The following is a 22,855-nucleotide window of genomic DNA, read 5'->3' as shown; positions in this document are numbered from 1 at the left end:
ATAACGAATCTTGAATTGCATATGAACGAAATCATTCAACGTATTTCGAGATGGTGAACAACAAATATTTTTCTCTCCACGTTGATGCTTTAAATACTGCTGATATTTTCAAATATTTTTCTATATTACATTTTCGGATCGTTACAAGCGATACTCAGAAGATTTTTATGGCATTACTTGGGTGTATAAACTTTGAAATGTGTTATGTAGTTGAGGAGAGACAATGTCTGTTTTTACAAGGATAACTGCTGTAATAGCTATTCAGCTGCAATCTTCACAGCTGCCAGATGCCTTGTGACATGGAATTACCTACACTCACTCTATTTATTCATTATTATTATTATTATCGTGGATACAATATTGCCTATTAACCCCATTGAATGCAAGCACGTTACTACTACGTTTTTATTACTAAGTTGTAGCTCCAGAAATGCCTGCACGTTTCTTTCATTAATCTAAAAAAATGTAATCTGAAGACGTAGTCTATGAGAAAGCGGACATTTGAGCTCTTACAATACAGTTAAATCGGGTTTTCCTATACCATTTAGAAACACTTGACTGATTTTTTTTAAAATGCAAAGGCAGCGTTCAAGGGAATATGGATACTACTAAATTTTCAACTCAAAAGCTTTAAACTTAGGTAATTATCGTTAATGCTTTACATTTACTTTTTTCTTCAGAAAAGGAATAATTGAAGGTTTGTCCGGTTCTGCCTCTCCATTAGAAACTAATCACTGGAAGGAAAGAGATGAGATCAAAGATCGTTACTAATTAAATTGGTTTCGCTCTTTGGAAGAGAACAGGATTAGATAAACCTTACAGCCTGCAAAATAAATTTAGAATTAATTCGTGGAAGAACTGGAAATCATCTTGTTAACTTCTCACTTACTACACTCGCTTTTTTTGTAAATATAATGAAGAATCTATCTCACTAATTTGGAATTCTTTACATCCCATCATTTGTGCAAGTCTTGTAGTTTCTATTGTGTCAAATGTTTTAGTATTTCTTTGTAGTAAAACGTATCTCTTGAACACAGTATTATTTAAAAAATTGTGTTTGAGATTTGGAAAAATCACAATTTTGAAAATGGATTAAAATTTACTTTGCTTCACACTGATATTTTAAGTGCTCGGGCGTAAAACATGATAAGTAACAGTTTGGTTATTTCTGAGTTCATTAAGAAAAATGGTTATTAGAAGCTAAAGCTATACTGTAGATAGATTGTTTTCGTGTTGTGTTTACTAATTTCTGAAGGCTTCACTGAATCCAATGCAAATTGTACGACATGGTAATTTTACTCAAAAATTGAAGGATGGCACATTTTACTTTGTAACTCAAAAATAACCAAAATGTCACTTACCATGTTTTACACCTGAGCCAAATTTTGTCATACAGCTCTTTGAAATAGTTTCCAAAAGAGAGCAGTGTATCAGATTCTAATCTTGTATTTAAAAGTGTGCCAAAACTTTGAAGCAATTGAAATTTTCCACAGTATCAATGCGCAGAGGAGCTGTTTTAACATTAATTTATATAGGATATACAGATAGTTGACGCGATTGGTCGCTACATGAATGGCGCAATCTGGAAATAGGAAATCAGAAACATCTAGGTTCAAAATACATAAATAGTTGGTTGATGCGATATGCGATGCCTGTGGTTAAAATTATTAGAAAGATTTCACGCCAAATGACAAGTGACGTACAGCATGTCACCTGGTGTCCGAGTGATGACACTTAAGCGAACCTGATGAAGGAAATGTAACCTTTCTTACCTGCATCCGGAATCGAACCTATTACAAGATGACAGAGTCATCACTTGGATCGCTTTCTATAGCGGTCACTTTTGTCTGCTTTCACGCATGCGCAGTGAGTGCGTTTTGCAGAATACAGAGGAAGGTGTCTACTCAGGTGTGTGCAGTTTGTGGTGAAGTGTCTACTCACGTGTGTGCAGTTTGTGGTGAAGTGTCACTTGCCACTTTCAGCTTTGGTCTGAAACCCCCATGTCACTTGTTGCCTGTCACTTATCAATTCAGAATGAAATTCACCTCATAGTGCATTAGAGTCGTTTTTTGACCAAGCCCATGTAGAACCAAGTTCTACACCAAGAGAAATAAAGGAGAAATTTTGTGTATACGGAAAAAGGTTAAAACGTGTCAGACCGACCATTTGACATTCCAGTGCTGGCCTTCATTATTCAAGGCATGAACAAAGCACAAAGTGCAGCAAATCGAAGCTCTCTATTTAAAATTCAAACCGTGCCGGATTCTTTGCAGAAGTCAAGAGCCTTTTTATCTTGCACAATGCCAGACTCGGATGTGAAACACTGCATTGCTTCTCCTCCCCTAGATTATACATAAGTAATGGGACACGTTCGAAACCGGGAATTTGTTCCAGGAGAACAACTCCGGGAAATTGTTGCTCGGAAACTCCAACAGTTGGATGTGGAGGCAGCCGACTGTCAGAGACGTCACTCTGCAACCAACTTGGTTTCTTACCCAAAATGAAATATAAAATCATGGTGCCTCTGAGAATTAAATTACAAAATCATCCCAGGAGCAAGAAGGCAGCCGCATGCTGAATATAAAGGACCAATAGGAAGCTACCATTTTTGTTACCATTTAAATCTCCATGACTTCAGTTATATGCCAGTGTAGAGAATTGTTTAAGCGTATCCTTCCACTTAAAAGAAGATACCAACCATTAATCTTAATAACGTTTGGAGACTGAGTGTGGTTTGCTAAAATGTCAAAGATATGTCACAGTATAGAAAGGGGCCTAATAAAATGCACATATCACTTACAAGCCAGTACACAGAACATTTTTATAGGAAGGAAATAAAACATAAAATTGACATATTGTTTGCAATGGCCTCAAAAGTTTTAATAGAAAGGAAATGGACATCAAAAATATAATCAGTGGACAAAATTGATGAAATACACGTAATGTTTGCAATAAGAGAATAAAATTGAATAAAATACGCATATTGCTTTTACTCCAGAACACAGCAAGTTTTTAAAATAAGTGATAAAATTGAATATAATCACCATATTTCTTGTAAGTCAAGGCAAATAATGTTTTACAACGGAAGAACAAAATACCTTGAATAAAATTTAAAAATGCATTGAAGTTTGAGTTCTCTTTTTAAGTTCACTTTATGCACACATATGTTAATCGGGAGTGGATGTACTGTTTTACTGAGGGTTCCGAACCACAATGTACCTCCACAGGGTATCGAAACTTGGACTCCTTGATTACAAGCCGACGACGTTACACGCCCTCGGGAAGGCCATGAAAAATACACATAGGAAATCTATCTATATATAAAAATGTATGTATGTTTGTTCCGGCATAACTCTCGAATGCCTGGAGCGATTTGAACAAAACTTGGTACACGTATCACTTACAATCTGGAAAGAAATACTGTGGGGGTAAGACACTCCTGGCTGCCACCACTAGGGGTGGGGGTGGGAAGGGGTGACATGTAAAAATAATCGAAATCGACCGATATTAGTGTGGAATCCATAGTTTGCGGGGTCGCCAAGATGAATAGAGACACTCCCAATGCCGTTCAACTCTAAGACACTCCTGGCACCCCTATGGGGGGAGAGGGTGACATATAAATCGACCGATATTAGTGTGGAATCCATAGTTTTCGGGGCCGCTAAGATGAATAGTGACACTCCCAATGCCGTTCAACTACAAGTTCATTTTACACTATAGTTAGAATTCATTATTTTCCTGTCTAATAGAAGATTGGGATAAATAAATACCCGGACAACGCCGGACAATCAGCTAGTATTTTAATAAGTGAAGAAACTTTCATAAAGTTTTAGCAAGTCAAAAAGCTTTTATATTAATAAATTGAATTAAATACGAGTATTGTTTGCTAGCCACTACGTAGAAAGTTGATAAAAGAACAGAATTTAATAAACTCTATATATTGCCTGCAAATCAGGATATAAGCTTCATAATACAGGCACAAACATAATATTGCTTGCAAGTCAGAACAGAGAAAGTATTTTGTAGTAAGGGCATCCCACATTTTGTATAAAAAGCCTGATTATGCAAAAACATAACGACTTGGTAACTGGTTCTGATATTGCTTATCATTTACTGGCCGACACAGTTTGTCATGTTGCCAACTGAGTGGTCTGTCAGTGAAAAATGAAATTCGGAAGTTGTCGACTTACACGATTAAATCCCAGCATTGCATTTTAGCGATGAGAAAATCGGACCAGATGGAGCTGACAGTAGCAGCAGTGGCGGGTGAGTCTTAAAACAAGCCAATGTCGGATTCAATGGCCGTGGGAAATTGCTGATTTGTTGCCGCGAATAAGCCTGTTCTTGCGTCACCCGAAAAGCCCATTCAAAACAACGAACGCAATCCGCCCGGCTGGCAGAGCTTCTGGGATACAATGAGCTTCAACCGCTGAACAAGCAAACAAGCTCTGAACAGAGAAATGGTTACACGTATGCGACGCTGGACAAAAAATATCCCTTTTGTTTTCGTTCCTTGGTAAAATAGCCTTTGTTTGTCTCCCTTGCTGCGGAAAAATCTTTCAATTCCGTAGCTGTTTTTCAACGACTACGCTACCGTATCTCTCATGCTGTTAAAGAATTAACTCAAAGCCAATTTTGGTTGCCGTGTAGATCTTGCTTGTGCCTTTCTTTCACCGTAGCATCAGTAGAGAGTGGTGTGATCGCCATCAAGCTCCTTCACCCATTACATTATCCCGATTGAAACAAAATTTATCTTCCATCTTACTTTCGCTTACAAGAGTTTAGTACTACATGTTGACTATTTATTACGTTGTCTTTGATCAACCTCGGTGCATGTACTCTCTAATTTTATATCTGTAGTTAAAAACTGAACTAATAACTCAATTTCCTTGGTAAAAATTTTGCTGTCCTCTTAGACATTTAAAATTGAACCCTCATCACTGTTTTCTCTATAGGAAAAAAATTGCCTATTCTTGTCTTTCTTCTCGCCGAGAAATTGTGTCTCTATAAGATAAGACGACGCTCCGTCTTAACTAAGATAAAGCAAGTCTGAAATCACAAGCACCTACACTCTCTCTACATAGGTTGATTCAAATAAGAAGGAAGGTAAGGGACTGTAGATGGACGGCACACTTGTCTTCCTAACATGAGACGCTCCCCAGGGGCACTGGATAGAGTCCTGTATCAGCTGCAAACACTTGCGCTCAAAGCATAAGAGTGTAAAGAGTGCCCACGTAATTGCCACACGAGCTTATATACTAGGGAGAAACATGACCAACACCTATACAGGTTGTCGCCCTACAACACCGACGAACTTTTTTAGTTTTTTTTTCTCGTTGGCGACTCAGTCGGTGATATATAAGCTTTCGGAAAACGCAATATTTATCCTGCAACAACGGGGTGCGGATTCTAACATTTATTTTCGCCGTCAGATATTCAGTGGGAAGACTTTGCTCCAGGCGAGTTTCCTTGATTGGTTGGACGGTCTTCCTACAATGGAGAAATTAAATATCAGTGGCAACATTGGCTGTGCGCCTCGTGCTTGCATAGATACGAGATAAAATTTCCGTATTTCCTAGCTTTATTAAACCGAAGCCTCAACAAACAAGAAAAGATGTTCGCCTTCACATTATGCTGTACACACTGTGAAGGTTTAATGGTGGCGTATTAGACAACGTACGTATAAGGATGTAAAATTATAATGTGCTTTTTCTTTAGAGGAAATTCAATAATATTTTTACTACAATCAAAAATAAGAATTATGTTGTTCGTGTGGCTATCTTAAAGCGTACGTTTACGCTACCATATAAAATACAATTCTTCATAATTGAGAGGCTATAATTTGGTATGAACTCAACATGTCTATTTAAGAAGATATGGCTTCCTTTTGTAAAAACAACTTTTGCTGAACAGACCCAAAGTCGAACCGAACCTTAGTAGGAACCTCACATTGCGTTTTAATCCAAGGCTTGAGGTTATTTTCCCGGTAGGTAGATATTAAAACTACGTGCGGGATAAATACATACATAACTTTTACTTTGTCAGTCCCTGAGACAATAAGTAACATTCCACAAGAGCTTCACACACTACAAATCAGTATATAAATCTTATACTTGGATAGTATTGAAAGCCAAAGATAGGTATATCCAAACCGAAAACTATCAACTCTTACGTTTTATTGAATTAGCCAGTATTTACACTATATAAACATAGCGACATGGCTTGAAGTTTTTGTTTATGTAGCTATACATGCCTGTACTGCCTGTGGAGAATTCTCAGCTACGTGGCCATAATAAAGATGTCAATTCTCCATTAAATATAAAGTTATTGACCTAGTTAAATAGATCGGATTATTCAGATATAGAGTACCAAGTTTGCGGTTGCAAAACAATTATAATTACAATAATCTCTCTTTCTTTCTATTCCGATTATTTACATCGCTTTTCCACTCCTGGATGCTAAACCTATTAAGTAAGTGATCGGGCAAACAGATTGTACTCATACCTTAGCAGTTATCGAACCTGGGATTTCTGGTTTTGCAGTGCATTACAATTGCCACTCCGTCATAGAAATCGGCACAAGGAAGTAATAACTTTATGTATACAGCTTGTTAATTTAAAACTAAAATTAACTTTCGAAATTATTTTTTTATAATTCAACTACGAGGGGCGTTCAGTATGCTCTAATACTCGCCCCCTTCCTCCTCATGTAGAATCATAATTTTAACATGTGTAGAAAGTAGACATATTGTGATGACTTTATGCCGAAATGCAAGATGATTTACCATGTACTTTGTTGGTGTTGGCAGTAGAGCATCTGTAAGAACGTGGTGAAAATGGAAAATAGTTAGGTTCGTGCTGTCCTCAAGTACTTGAAATTGAAAAACCTACAGCCAAAGGAAATTCATGAGGACTTGATACAAACATTAGAGCAGTCTGTTCCATCATATCCCACCGTTGCGAGATGGTGCCATGAATTCAGCTGTGGCAGACAGTCATGCGAAGATGCCCATGCAGGTGGACCACCAGCAACAGTGACCACCGAGGAAAACATTGAGAAGATCCTTCACATGGTTGTGGCAGACAGACGAGTCACCATCAGGTATTTAGCAGAGAGTACAGGGTTGGCAGCCCGTACAGTTCATAACATCTTAACCAATCATTTGTGTATGAAGAAAGTTTCGGCACGTTGGGTCCCGCGAAACCTGAATGCTGATCAGAACAGAAGCAGAGTGACATGTTCAAGGCAACTTTTGGGCATGTATCGCGCAGATCCAGAGGACTTTTTGGCAAGATTTGTGACGGTGGACGAAACATGGGTCCACCACTTTGACTCCGAATCCAAACAAAGCTTCATACAATGGAAGCACACCAGCTCCCCAACCCCAAAAGAAATTTCGTGTTCAAGAGTCAGCGAGAAAGATTATGGCAACTGTATTCTGGGATGCCAAGGGGATACTGCTGTTGGATTACCTGGAACATGGAACCACCATTACGGACCAGTATCATGCTGACCTTATGCCCAAATTGCAAGCTGCAATAAAGAGCAAGAGACGAGGAATGTTGACACGTGGAGTGTTGCTGCAGCAGGACAATGCTCCCGTTCACAAGTCCGGTGTTGCCATGGCTGCAATTCATACAGCTGGAGTTGAATTGGTGCCTCATCCACCCTATTCACCTGACCTAGTCCCAAGTGACTTCCACTTGTTTCCACATTTGAAGCAACATCCCGGTGGGTAGGTTTTTCGGGATGACAATGCCGTCATGGATGCTGTGAATGTATGGTTGCAGGAGCAAGAGGACATGTTCGTCCAACAGGGTATAGAAGCTTTGGACCGGTGATGGACAAAGTGCATTGAAAGAGCAGGGGACTATGTTGAAAAGGTAACCATATTTTCATTTCTGTTATATTTTGTTTTCTTGGTGAGTATTAGAGCATACTGAACGCCCCATGTATAAGGGATTAGGCTCTCTACACCTTTATAAATATACAGACCAAATTATGCCTGAATCATTGAATTGTATACCGTGTAAGAATATGACTTCCATCTGTTAAAACATAAATGAGTGAAAAGTAATTGTGTGTGCGAGTTCCACTTTTTGATACCTATACTCGGTCCATGCTCCACCAGCTCGCTTTCTCTCCTTCTCTACCGTTATGCGCGGCCTTGCCCCATAGACTCCTGAGACAGACTGTAAGCATAGGTATGTATGAAACTGAGAAGTTTTGTTAGCTGGCTGTCACAAATATCGATACAATAACACAAAGGCGTTCTTAGATTTTCTGACGGTTAAAAAAGTTTTGGAGCAAATGGTGAGGCTACGGTTGGTTTTGTTTCCAACAAAACATTATCCTTCGTACCTTTTGACATATCCTGGAAAAATAATTGCGCAATAAAAATGGTAATGCACATTATATCTGCGCAGTCACGACTCGAAAGCTGAAGCTTAAACATAACGCCAAGTTTAAACGGAAATTAACCAATCACAACGTTGCATTCAACTTGAGCAACCCGACACTTCTTGGAGCTGATAATGGCATGTTCCCTGAGTTTGATTGCGCGTAAAGAAGATATATGTACTTGTCATCAATGAATTCTCATTTTCCTCAAGCTTGTACATGTTATTTTCGGGCGAGGAAAATTACACAGCGAAATTGCTTCGCTCCTAATGCTTTCCCAAACAAAACTGCTAATTGCGGCGTTTCTGTGATTCTGCACTAATCCCCCAAACTGTGTAAAGCAATTAACGCTCTTTGTGCTGGCAGAATTGAGTACCGCCTGTAGCGTCCTCTTGAGAATAAATATTCCATTAATTCGTTCATTGTTCAAAACAGTCGACAGCGCAATGTCAGGTTGTAAAGGAAACGGCGTCAAGGCGAATATACACTAGGGAGTAAATCTTGGTTGCAAGTTCAGGTCTCGGCGCTTATATTTGTCAAGTATTTGTCTATGAAGTTGCGTTGGAACGCCATTGAAGGGCGAGGTTGCTTGTATAAAGCTCGAGATGTGGTGTGTATATAACGTCAGGTGTGAAAGCGTACCATATTGTTTCGTCGGCCTCTGTGGCGGAGTAGTTAGTGTATCGCACTGCGAATTACAACGAAACGGAACTAAGAAACAGAGACGGCATCAGAATGGTGACAGAAGACGCTTCCTCTGGTTGACCAGTCACTAGAGCAAACAGTGAAAAGTTGATAAGTAAAGGTTCTTGTAGTCGTTTGTATGGTAAATACGGATATATTAAATGTGACTGCAAATTAAAAACGTTTCCCACCCCTGTTTGCCTCCACATCACTTTCTGAAGCTGCCACTGGCCTTAAAAATGCCATGATTTGACCTTAAGTGGAAGTGGACACATTTCTCATGGCATTTATTGAAAAACTTACTAACACTTGGGCTTATAATTCTACAAAACAGACAGAAAATTATCAATTAGACACATGCCACACCTGGAACAAAAAGTAGAACCTCTGAGCATTTATACTCTCACTACACTCTACGCGCAAATTGTAGCTACAATTAGGAACCGAATTTAAACTTAAGAATAAGCGATATCTGAGTGATATCTAGTTGGTTCGGAGAGTGGTAGTCAAATATCAGAACCGATATTCTAGTTTCGAAACTGAATTCGGGATTCATACATCGAAACTAGAATTCTACAATCGAATATGAAATCCAATATTCGCAATTCGGATACCGGATCCAGTCTTCAAGTAGTTACCGGATACGAAACTGGAGAATCAGAATCATGTTCAACAGTCGGAATTTAATTTGAATTCCAAATAAGGTAGGTGAACCAAAGGTTGCCGTAGTTCCCAAGGTGGCCCACTTCACGAAAATCATATTACTATTTAACAAAGTTAACAAATGACACTACATCAATGTACCTACCCAGTCCCCCTCTGGTGCACTATGCAGAAAACGAACGGTCTCGGGCGACAGCAGCCATCCTATGTAAGTTATTGTGTCAGGGATCGAGCAGATTAGTTGTCGTGGTTATTTTAAGGTAAGTAAGAAAGGTGTGTGTGTACGTCCTTGAAATTAACGAATGCTAATATTTTATACATATTTTGAAAGCTCGTTTAATTATCTTTTTGCTAACATAGTTACATTGTAAAAATGTTTTTTGCGTCAAAGGAACGATACCTATTTTTGTTGAAAAACGTAGTCCAGAGGCGAGTTCCTAACATGGCGGGCCACCTTGGAAACAGGTTACATTTTTTCCACATTAAAATAAGTTTTATTATTAAAGATTACCTAATAATGTTAAATTTGCACAGACTTTCATAAATCACTAAATGTTATTAATATGTTGGGTTTATTTGTTAAATACTTCAGTGATATTTCTATTTCGGAAGTGTTTCTTTTATTTATTTCGAAGACAATTAGTAGGGTGGAATTAGCTTAAATTTTGCTCCAACCCGGAATAAAATACTATAGAAAAGATTTTTTACAGGAATGTTCCCCAATGTTAGGACAACTCAAATCCAAAATGCCAAGAGATGGAAGCTTGGGGAAATCATTCTACATACGAGAATCGGTCAATAAGCATCTGCACTTTTGATGTAACTTTCTTTCGGTTGGCGAACATGTCAATGGAGTATGCATTTATCATTGATTGAGTGTATATCACTCCGAGGAGAAGTTGAAGGTAATCGTGAAGATGAATATGAGTGATTTGATGAAATTGATGAAGAGAACAAAGAACACACATGCAGGATTCGAACCTGGTACCACTGGCATCACAAGGGCTGTGCTAACCACTCCCCCACGAAGGTCGGTTATGCGTCGTTACTGTACATAATGCATGTCACCAATCAAAACTTTGAGACTGACAATTCATCTAATAAATTATAAACAAATTAATAATCATGAATAAATATGTGTTCTTGAGCACAGGCAACATTTTCTACGAAACTATAAGCAGTGGGCCACCTTGGGAACAGATGTAACGGTTTTTTATTTTTTTAAGTCACAAGCAATTTTACAAAATATTTATATGGTACATGTTGTTAATTAGTTATAAGAGTTATTTCTTAAAATTTCATAAATTTATCTTTCATTGGAGATTTGTAAATTGCCCTAGAAGCCTAAATTAGATGGAAATTCAGGTGACGTCATCAGTATGGTGGAATGGATAACTGACTTCCCAGTACAATTGTGTATTAATTCATATATTTATAATTATTATTATTTACTCAGTCTTCGCATCTACCCTCATCTCGCTTGTAAAATTTACTTAAACACTCGCTAATTTGTTGCATTATTTATTGCCATGGGTTGAGCAAATATCTACTCTCCTAACAATTTTTATTGCGTGCACTTCCTTGCAAAATATGTGTTGACGCAATGGATGGCCAAGAATCCTAAATATGTGCCCTACACGAGACTTGTATTCGCATTGCTCGTCCCTAATAAAGTTCTGCTAATTGTCATTGGTAAGAGTTAAGTGTGCTATTTGTGTAAGTTGCAAGAGAATATTTTCTAGACTCTCAGTTATGTTAGTGCGTAAGCACTACAAAGTCAACGGGGTCTGATAGAAAAACAGGTGAAGAACCTATTTCCGCTGTGCCACTGAAACGCACAGGGCTTTTTGGGGGACATGATGGAAGCCACGGCTGACATTTCCCAAAAAGGGACTTGTGAAAAAGCTTTCTCTGGAGCCAAGCCCGTGATAAGCGTTGTCAGGGCAACACGATTCATATAAAAAATCTCTTTTACTACTTGCGATGCTCTGTGCGTGGATGCTGGTGAAGCGAAGACGACATTAAATGTCAACGTCTAACCAATCTGTTACCATGGTGCTGTCAGCGAATCACGAACGAGAAGAAATCGAACAAATGCCGCGGATTGAAAAAACACGATAAGGGTTTTTCGAGTCATCCACGAAAACCTCCTCGTGGAGGAAATAGACCTTACGCTTCTCGCGCTCCGCTGTCAAAAGTTGAGAAATCGCGAAGGACCCGCCTCGGAAATTGAGTCGGTGTGTTCACAGCTACAGGTGCGAACAACCAAGGTTTTTGTAGAAAAGAAAGATTTCGGTCATAAGTTAAGTTTGTGTATCGCATAAACTTGTTACGTCCTTGCACATTTTGTAACTTTGCGTTATGATTGTGAATGTACATGTTAAAAGATGTAGTATCATCTTGATTGCTTGATAATGTTTATAAATTTACATGTTGTATAACTCAGTTTGTGACGTAAACGTGAACGCACCAATCAGGTTGTTTATGATCTAATGAATTAACCTTTATGTAATATACTAATGAAGTCAGTTCGTTTAACGCAACATGCATAATGCTCTGATGTAAATATAAACCCGCCAATCAAAGCTTACCAATGTTAATGAACTAACCAGATTGTGTTTAGATAATGGCGAAACGTTTAAATTTGTAATTTTTCCAAAATGTAAGAAGTTTATCAACGTTAAAGAAATAATTGTTAATTCAAATGAATATGTAAACTTTCTTTGTAAATTACTCAAAGCAAAACTATGTATCTTCTAAATATGTATCTGTTATAATTCAGAATATTGTATCAGAAATTATCTAAAAGCCGGAGTTCGAGGCTGGAAACTTGAGTATAAATACGACGCATTTTGGCTTGAAAGGAGGTCAGTGTCAGTCTAGGAAGAAGTGTAATAGGTTTAAGCAGCTCTTCTGTAAAACCTAGATTGGCCATCTCAGGCGATAACTCCACGTCTAGGAAGAAGTGAAATAGGTTTAAGTCGCTCTTCTGTAAAACCTAGATTTGGGCCACTTTAGTGTTGATCTTCAAGTGAGTATAATCAGTAAATTTCTCGTATCGGACAAACGGCTGAAATTTGCTAGTTCATTTAATTTGAAAATTCGTACTTACGGTTTCTGCATTGAGAAACATTGCTGAAGGTGGCATTTTGCTTATTTCACGGAAATAAGCTCTATTTGCGACATATCGAGTAAGTTTTCTTCGTTTCTTTTTGCCTTCAGTAACACGCAAAATGGCGGTCACAGTTTCACTACCGTACTCGGCATGCAGTGTTTCCACCCCCACTGCACCCAAAAATACCTACGTAGTCCCACAAACCATTGACGCATAGCCCCACGAACCATTCATACATAGCCCCACGAACCATTTCCGGGAAGGTTAGGTTAGGTAGGGTCACGTATAGGTTACAATAGTTAAAAATTGGTTTCGAAATAAATATGCTTAGCCCCACACACCATTCTCGCATAGCCCCACAAACCATTGACAGATAGCCCCACGAACCATTGACACATAGCCCCACAAACCATTGACACATAGCCCCACAAACCATTTACGGAAACGTACCTTGTTCAGTTACAAAAACACGTGTTTGGGAACACTGACCTGGATTACGTCATCACACATAGGCTACATCCACCTGGAAGTAAATGGATGCAAGAGCTTTCGTGCATCGGCCACACATTTATATCGAAAAATAGATGATTTACCGGCAAAATTAAATGAACGATGCGAGAAAACACTTCTCCGAACTTCCTCAAGTATAAAGAAACTGCATTCGGTAAGTAATTTCTCCTGTAAATTTGAAGAAATACGTTTGTCCGATACGAGAAATTTACCATTTTGAACTCCTATATAAGCCTAACTTTCCTAAAAAGAACTTCGAATACAAGAATAAATGGTATAATGGTATTTTCATATTTTTCTTAGTTTAATGTCGCTGTTCTGCGTGTGTACGCTAATCACGATGATAAGTTAAGGGGGACTCACAAAGGAACTCTCATGCCTAGATCGGGACTCAAACACGGAACTATCTGTGCAGAAGTGGCGAGTCGATGACTGAACGAACCATATTTGTCGTTTCAATTAGTACAATTTCTGTTACAAATTGCATTTCAAACCAGTAAGTGCTGTGTATACAGCAATGTGCACCACTGTATCGTACAAATTTTCGAAATTAACCAATTTTACCGACAATGTATAGAACTGATTCAAATAAATCGTCACTTTGGAAAATAGCAATAGTATTCGTAGTAAAAAAAATCGTTTGAGATAATTTATCCTCTCCAGGGAAGCACATAATTGCGTCACATACATAAGTACTTCGACAAGTAGCTTATGAGTCATGATTTTCAAGACATTTAAATGTGTTACAGATTTCACAGTTTGAAAGAAAATCATATTTCTTGCAAACATTCAAAGAGCTAAAGAACATTTATAAAACTAGTAATTTCGATTCATCATTCTCTTACCTATAGTTTATTGTAAATACATAAATGTTTTTTTTTCTTTTGAGAATATGTCTTCCGCGCATCAAATGCATTTTCCAAAGTTTTATCATGGTATATTGCAAAGTGTGCCATATTGAAAAGCGTCTATTTCGAATTGCTACTCAAAGCTGCCCCTTAGCTGTAAAAAAAAATTCAGCTCAATATCACACGAGGTGTGCGCAAGATAAAACGCGTTGATCTATTTCACTCAAACACAATATCCATTCCAGTCATCCGAGGCATCAGCTAGAAAGTTCTAAATTTACGGCAATTCTCGTGGTCACAAATGTGGCAAATTACACCTCCACCAAACTTTTATTCTCTCTCATATTAAACTATGCACCATATTTCAAAAGCTTTATTGTCAAATTGTAGCTCAACTCATGCGCTAAATCCCCTGCGAGTTTGATTTGCCAGGATGGAAAAATGTAGTCAGAAATGAACACATACATGTTCTAATGCAAAACTATGGTTCAGGGTTCAAATTCAACCATAAAGATATTGTTAATTGAACAATACCTCTATCTCACAAATTATATATAGTTTGATTGATTGATTTGATTTGATTTGAATTTAAAATTTTGGGTGCGTCAGCACTAAGGCTATTTTGCACCCTTCACATTATACGGGGTCCAGCCCCTTATCGTTACACATAACAACTCTAACGTTGCATAACTAAAATCATAAAATATAAAACATTAAAATTTTCTGACTTTAGTTAAAAGCTGAGGCTGTAAAGCAGCACTCAGCACAAATAAGGACAAATCACAGGACAGCACAAACAAAATTATACTGGCTATGGGGCCAGTCGCCAGAGCCGCGTTAGTCTTCAGTCCAGGGTGTACTACGTGGAAGTGAGGTTGACTTTTGGGCGCCTACATGGAAGGTACCCCTTACACCCCTGATTGATTGATTGATTTGGTATTCCACTTTATGCACAGTAAGGCTAATCGGGACTGGACATACAGTTTAAAGTGGAATCCAAATTATAGTTCTCCATACTTCTTTAAACATATTCAAAAACACATATCTGCATACCTACTCATACAAAAACATGCATCCTCCCTTTAAAATGCTGAATCGCCTGCCATAAGTTCAGATTTACTACCTGTGTTGGCATGTTTATATTGCATCATAAAGCCGCCTTTTTTCCAGGTAATCTCAAACGACATGTTAAAGTAGCACACAAGATTGTATCACCAGTTCCGAGAACACATTCGTGGAGCACCTACATATATCTGGATACGCGAACTAGATCCATTTGCAGTATTCATATCAGACAAAAACAGCTCTCTTGCCTTACGAAGGAAGATGCCTTTACGAAAGCCCGCACGTTTGGGGTTTTATCATGTAATACACAAATAGCATGATTTCATTCATATTCTCTGAGGTGGTTAATACACTTCTTGCTTTGTAGCATACGTCTGGTACTTGGAAGATTTCTACGCTACTAGTATGCAGTGTATTACATTTACATTATGCAAGAATATGCAATGCCATCTAGTACATCACGTCAAATGTTCCACAATTGTAAAGGTAAAAAAAAAAGTAAAGTGCTGCCCTGTGCTTAGCACCACGCCATGAAGGCGTATAGGGGGTGTGGGGGTAACGCCCCACACTTTCTTGATCCGGTCGTGAGTGGGAGTGATGTGATCAGCATCACGCCGCTGACCGCCTTTACCCCCCAGGGTTTCCCCCAGGTACCCATGTCATTCGACGCTGGGTGGGCGCTGGGGCCGCTTCCAACGTTAGAAAAGTTCCCGGATTTGAACTGGCCGGGCATCGAATCCAGGACCTTTAGCATGGTAGTCAGACGCGTTACCGACTGAGCCACCGCAGCCACAATTGTTGTATATACAAATGGTAGAGATTATTCCCGCCTAATAAGCATTGGAGTGAATGTGTGCCATGCAGAGAAAACCAGGAAAATATTAATCATAAGCATATTGTTAAATTTCGGAGCAAGATGAGACAGAAATTTTAATAATTATTTTTCCTCCTTACTATATTTTCTTTGTGCTTGGCTGCTTACGTATGGCATCAAAATAATAAAATTTGAACATAAAACGAGGTAGAAGATTGTGTTAAATATTCCGTTATTGTAAATTTTACATTGCTTTCTTTTAAGCCTGAAATATACTATTTGATGACAAGGTAAACAGGCAAAGTAAGTAAAGATAACTATACACTCCGTAAACATGAACATTAGGATTACAGGTATAAATTAATATGAAACTTTGATACATAAATAAATTAATTTTCTTACCTTGTGCCTTCACCAATACTCCCTCCCAACAAAGTTCACCACTGGAAAGGAAAAAGTAAACTATTAAAATATAGTTACTGCATTATTGTTTTCATGCGATTCGTAATTTACTTTTATACGTATAATTACGATAAGCTATGAAATTAATTTTTACGTTAGGAGCAATATAAAATTATTTAACATATTTTAATTTCGTTTTGATATGAACAGACAAGAAATTAGGGATGGAAATAACAGTAAGACGATCTGAACCTCTGAACACATCTACTACAGGGAATCGAACCCAGAAACCCTTAAGTTACAGAGAGGTATGTACCAATTTTATACATCTATGTATGCTTTTTATGAAATATTACACTCACACATCGTAATTCTTCGTCCATCAAGTACTAAAATAATTTTATTAAATATGCATATTATTTGCAAGTAGGTGCAACTAGAAGATCCTGTGGAACCAAATTTCTTGGCCTGATTGTTCTATGTACGAGGGCTATCCAGAAAGTCACTCACGTTTCGGCGGGGTGCCTCTAGGGGCGGGGCGACCGCCGCCATTTTGTGCAGGGACTTCCGCCCGTTCAGTGCGCATCCAGCTGTGGACGTGTAAAGTTCGTATCACTTCTGCTCTGTTCATAATACATTGTTAACATGAGTGGTCCGATTGAAAATCCCGCCAGTTGTGAAGTGAGGTCGGTCATACGATTCTTGTTGGCGAAAGACACTAAACCGATTGACATTCATCGACAACTATGTGAAGTTTACGGTAAAGATGTGATGAGTGAAAGTGGAGTGAGGCGTTGGTGCCTCATGTTTAAAGATGGCGCACAAACGTTCACGATGAAGACCGAAGTGGGCGACCAAGCATTGTGACAGATGAACTGGTCGCAAAAATCAATTACAAGATTCGTGAAAATCGCCGTTTCCATGACAATGCCCGCCCGCACTCGGCCAACCGGACGCAGGAACCTTTACAGGCCTTTCATTGGGAGGTTTTCGACCATCCGCCATATAGCCCGGATCTCGCACCAAGTGACTACCACTTGTTTCCCCATATGAATACCTGGCTAGCAACGCAGCGCTTTGATGACGACGCAGACCTTCAGGCTTCAAAAATGGTTGATGTCACAGGCGCCAACTTTTTATGACAATGAACTTTGTAAGCTTGTCCATCGCTATGATAAGTGTCTAAACTTGTACGGCGACTATGTCGAAAAGTAGTGTAGTGTCGCTTTAAAATGTATATAATAAAAAATGTCTACTTTCACTTGTCTTCTTTTTATTATAAAACGTGAGTTAATTTCTGGATATCCCTCGTACATTATAATTTCTCCTTACTCCGATTGAAATTCTCTGCTTAGATATTTGAAATGAATTAATTTTTTTGCACCCTTTCGAATCTGGAAAGAAAGCTGATGGTGAAACTCTCTCAAAGAAAACAACCCTGGCTTGCTTCCAGTTTCCACATTAAGGTACGTTATTGGAGTTTTGGAAGTCGGCGAACTTTGTTTTCTATTTGCCAATTTTGAAGGCTTCAGAAATTTGTCAAGCGTCCAAGCTTTCTTTTACAATAACGGTGGCGGCGCGTTCATGAGGTTAATGCTTACAAATTCTTAACCAGAGTAGAGTACACGACACACACATTTTATTACAAAGCAGATATCCTTTATGTGCAATTAAATGCAAATAGAGAGTTTAGTAATCTCGTATGTTGACTTCAAATAGATAAGACAATAAGACGTAAATTCGCAGTTACGCAAACTAGTGTGAATGTACATGTATTGTACACCAAAAGGTCAAGAACTGTATTAAATAAATATGGGATTGTAGATAGAAAACAGTAGCTGACAAATAACAACAATGTTGTTATCGACAATAACTAGCTTTCTTGTGAGTCATTTATAAGGATTAAGTTAAAGAACAAGAATATTTCCTGCTACTTGGTTGTTCGAAAAATTAACCTCTCGAGTCAGAATGCACAAAATTGTAATTGTAAAAGGACACAAGGAAGAATTTGGAAAACAGAAATTTGAGAGAATTTCTTTGCATCAAAGAAAAGAAGTTATAATGATTAATATCAGTAAGCTCTCGATGTAAGATTAAGTGACTAGATTGATTGATTAATTGAGTTCGTGTTTTAAGTCCACATCATGCACAGTAAGACTAATCGGGACTGGACATACAGTTTAAAGTGGGATCCAAACCACTATGTGCCTCCACCTAGTATCGAACCCGGGATCCCTTGATTACAATTAAGTGACTAGAAATTACGATTCCAAAACATACGTTTAGCTTCATGAAGTAAATCCCATGCCGAAATAGCACTCAAAGAGTCACGGCCTGTCAAACGAATTTTCAATGGATGGCACGTGGTCAGCGGATCGAGTCCCATCGGCGCTGTTTTATGGCTTTTCAAAACCGGTAGCTTCTTGAAGTAACCAAATGTGAGGAGGATTTAAAATTTTTGGGTCCGTCGATCATTTTTCACCCTTCAGTGTATCTAAAATCCTTACCTAAGAGTAAAAAAGGGGGTGTAAAAAAGCCTCTTGAGAAATGTTAAAAGTGCAGGTTGTAAAAGGACCGACACAGAGCATACACAACACAGTATAAAGGTAAGAAAACACTTTAAAAAACTTGCTTGTAGAGAGTGGACAATGCCCGCTCTTCTCACAACGCTAAAAACAATGTTAAAACACTCATCATCATCTCCCATTTCACGGTTTGTAATGGTGAAGTAGGGTGTTTTTTCGACCATGTCATGAAGATTGGTTGCCGAGTATATTCACACCACCGCTTAACTTTATTCATTCTTGTACTAAAAATTGTAAGTACATAAAATAAAATATTCTAAATGTCACGAAAGTCATAAATCGATAAATATATATTCTTGTGGGGGCGGGGCGAGAACATTTTGAGGGGCTCAAATCCGATTACTCTTCCTCAAATGTTCATATTTATTACTATCTACAGGATAGCTCGCTGCTATAGATTTCAATGTTATACTAGGGAAATATCATGTTTCGCAAAACTCACACATCCACATCCACAGATAATGAGAAAACTCGAGAGTTCCCACTAATTCTCACCTTAGAGAAAACTTTACCACTCTAGTTAATCCATCAAGTAGAAACCAGGGTTCTGTCTCCTGTAAGACGTTCAATTATTATCTGGAGGGTCGGTTTCTCAGCATCCTTTCTAATTGCATCGAGGTCTTGCTTTGCATTGTTCCTTCCGAACGTTACGGCTTTCCACCGTTAGTTCTATTCCCACGACTATCTCTCGGCGCCGGATCGTAAAACCCAGCCCGGAGAGTTTACTTTGCAGTAAATGCCTCCAGCTTCCGGAGCGAGTTCAGTCTGCTGATTGTTGCCTGAATCGCAAAACTCACCCACGATCCATTGGGTTAAAAGGCGGGGGGGGGGGGGGTAGTATTATCGCTGACTGCCCCACGAGGTGGAAAGGGTTAATCTATGCTTCGAGCTATCCGGGCAACCGAAAGAACGGGAAAGTCACTCCTGATGCAGAAGACTATGCTGACTTCAACGAACGGACGGAGGAAGTGGTAATGGGAATCTGGAGGGAATTGATTGGGCGCGCAGGTAGCGACCTTGCCTGATAAGCCAATTGTGAAGGAGAAGTGGCTTCTAAAACGTTCGCACGTTGAGAACCTTTTGAAAAATATTCATTTTGTAATTCCTTCGTCTCGAGTCCCTCTTCTAGACAGATGAGTGAACCCTTAGGGAGATTCCATACCGAAGCGACGTGTCGCTTGAGGATTTCACCAATCGAACGTAGGCTTGTGCGGCTTGTCATGCCGCTGCGGTGTTAGCGGTCGCAATGGCTTATTTTCCAACCCTTGTATTGGTTTGCTTACACTGCACAGTGATTCAGAATGCCAGAAGCTCGGCAAAATTAGAAATGTTTACTTTTCGGTAAGGGGAAAAAATGTGAATAGTCCTCTAAAAAACTAAATGCGGCACGAAATTGCCAGAAAAATTTATCTCTAAATCAGTTATTTGTTGTCGTTTTCGGGCTACGAAATGGCCGTTCGTGAAAATGTAATTTTCGTACTACATTTTGTACTTATTTTTAAGACTTTTTGTTGCAATGTTTTTGCCGAACACTATAATTGTGCTAGATAAACCCACTAATGCACAGAAACATTTGAATTAAAATGAAATATACTCTTTTCATTTTTTACTTTAAAATAAAAATTGTATTGAGTTAACATAGCTTTCGCCGCTATGTCTCGTGACGATTTCTAAAACAAAGGATATAGTAAAGTATCGTGAAAGCGGTACGGGATAAGCATTGTGCTACTTTTTGCTACTTTTGGCTAATTTAGCTTATTTGTGAACGCGTACTCCGTTGTTAATGGGTCGTCTTGCAGTCTTGTATCAAACGTGAACACGTGTGGGCGCTGTTAAATCTGAGTTTCCAGATTAATCTATAACCTGATGCTCAATACATATAACAGCAGTGCAATGTAACCTTGATTTATCCACATACTCCCAACGACACCCTAACACCACCAAAAATGTTATTTTCACAAATACCAAATTTATGGTCATTCTGACTCTAAATTTACCCTTCTAAATACGAACTTACACTCCCCCCGTCGTAATACGAATGATTTTTTGGTGTGACGAGACTGCTTTCCGCTACAACGGAAGGACCCACGCTGGGTAAATATTACTCAGGAGCAAATCTTGATAATTTTGAACATCTTCATTGTATTACACAATTGAAAACATGAGAAAAAAGAACATGTTGAAACACCAAATCGAAAAGTATGAGCACGCGTGTGGGCAAAATTTACACAGGCAGTGTTTCTACGGCCTGTGAGCGGAACTAACGAAGTCTCACAGTTAATTTAAGGACCCGAAGGGTTTACTGGAAAGGTACTGAGAAGAGTGGCCTCGGACACTGATTGCAAAAGATTGAAATATAGTATATATGGGTAATTTTACCCATACGTGCGTCATTACGAGTTAACAGTGATGTGTTATGGAAATCCACAAAACGTCCTTTATGAAAAATCTGGTGAAGATAGGAATGATAAAATTAAACATTCGTTTCATTCGTGTTATGATCTGTAAATATTGACTATATCTCTGAAGATTGCTTTAAAAAGATTAGCGTTGATCTGGCGCGGTTCTGCAGCAAAGTATTTTAAACATAAGAAAAATGTCACCGGATAGAAGATAAATTTATTTTAAAATAATTTCAATTGGTATGAAAAAAAAGAGTAAGGTGTTTGTAGTTGCTTTTCCTTCAACTCTATGCACTGTGAAAAACCGTGTGTCGGTTTTGAAGAAAGTAGCGAGAGAAATAAAGAGCGATGAACTGAAGAACTCCACCTGGAAAATACGTCCAAGGAACTCACATTCGCAACCAAAGTACATTTGAAGGAGGAAGGAGAAGAAAAGGCATATAGGAACTTGTGAATAAATACGTATTATTTAATGCATTAAAAACATTAACATTTTATAAAAGTGGTTTGATGGGAAGTCTGTTTTCCTGGCGTTAAACATTTATTATGCATAAATGCATTTTAACGATGTTTTCACTATTATTATTATTATCATCATCATTATATCGTAATTATCTATAATATTATTTTATCTATTTCTGGGAATGCATTTCTGTCTTCAAGTGCCTTGATTTGTATTACTGTGTTTCCAAGGGTTTATTGAAATAATTAGTCATATATTTTACTTTTTCTATAAAAACTCTAAATAATCAACCTCGCATAAATTCTGTACACCCTAAGTGTCCATTTTCCCTTAAAATTGCTAATCTTACACATTTGTAATGATTCAGGAATCAAATAGCGAGCTTCAGAGTTTTGCCGATTTCTTAGGAATTCCGGATCACTGTGCACTGGCGGAGTCCATAAAATGATCTGAAAGAGAGATCATCTTTACTTGTAATGGTTATCACTCCAATGGATTTCTATCTTGCTAGAATCTCTTCGAATTCAAAACTTTTACGGAATCATCAGCATTATTGCATTGTGTTATGCATCCTACACTGGCAATAGAGTATTTGTGATAAGTTGTATCTTTTCTCCATAACTAAAAATAGTTTGTTCCTCCATTTTTCAATATGATGCCATGCGTCCCTTAAACGAACCATTTCTATAACTTTTCCGTCCAGCAACACTATTTCTGTACACCTACCGCACCTTATAACACCACCTTGATTCCTTATAATATCCAAGCACCTCAGAGTAATGCAATAAGCTTGTCGATAAATTCATCTCGGGAGGCACTGGGTACTGCTCCCAGCAGGGTTAAAAAAATAGCTCAGGAGGTGATAACTTCATTTACTTTCCTTTGTAGCTACTTTCCCTGTTTA

At 38.4% G+C, this 22,855-nt stretch overlaps 1 long non-coding RNA gene across 1 annotated transcript in view; it reads right to left on the bottom strand.

Moving 5' to 3' along the window:
- Positions 1–16,500: 16,500 nt before the first annotated feature.
- Positions 16,501–22,855, bottom strand: part of LOC145978698 (uncharacterized) — a 164,836-nt gene continuing 158,481 nt past the window's right edge. The window contains exon 3 of the long non-coding RNA XR_014440738.1: positions 16,501–16,542. This is a non-coding gene — a long non-coding RNA (uncharacterized LOC145978698). The remainder of the gene's footprint in view (positions 16,543–22,855) is intronic.

This window comes from Lepisma saccharinum, chromosome 25 (assembly GCF_977018435.1).
Source record: "Lepisma saccharinum chromosome 25, izLepSacc3.1, whole genome shotgun sequence".
Lineage (NCBI taxonomy): Eukaryota > Metazoa > Arthropoda > Insecta > Zygentoma > Lepismatidae > Lepisma > Lepisma saccharinum.
The sequence above is the reverse complement of the archived record's forward strand: the minus strand, read 5'-3'. Positions and strand labels throughout refer to the sequence as shown.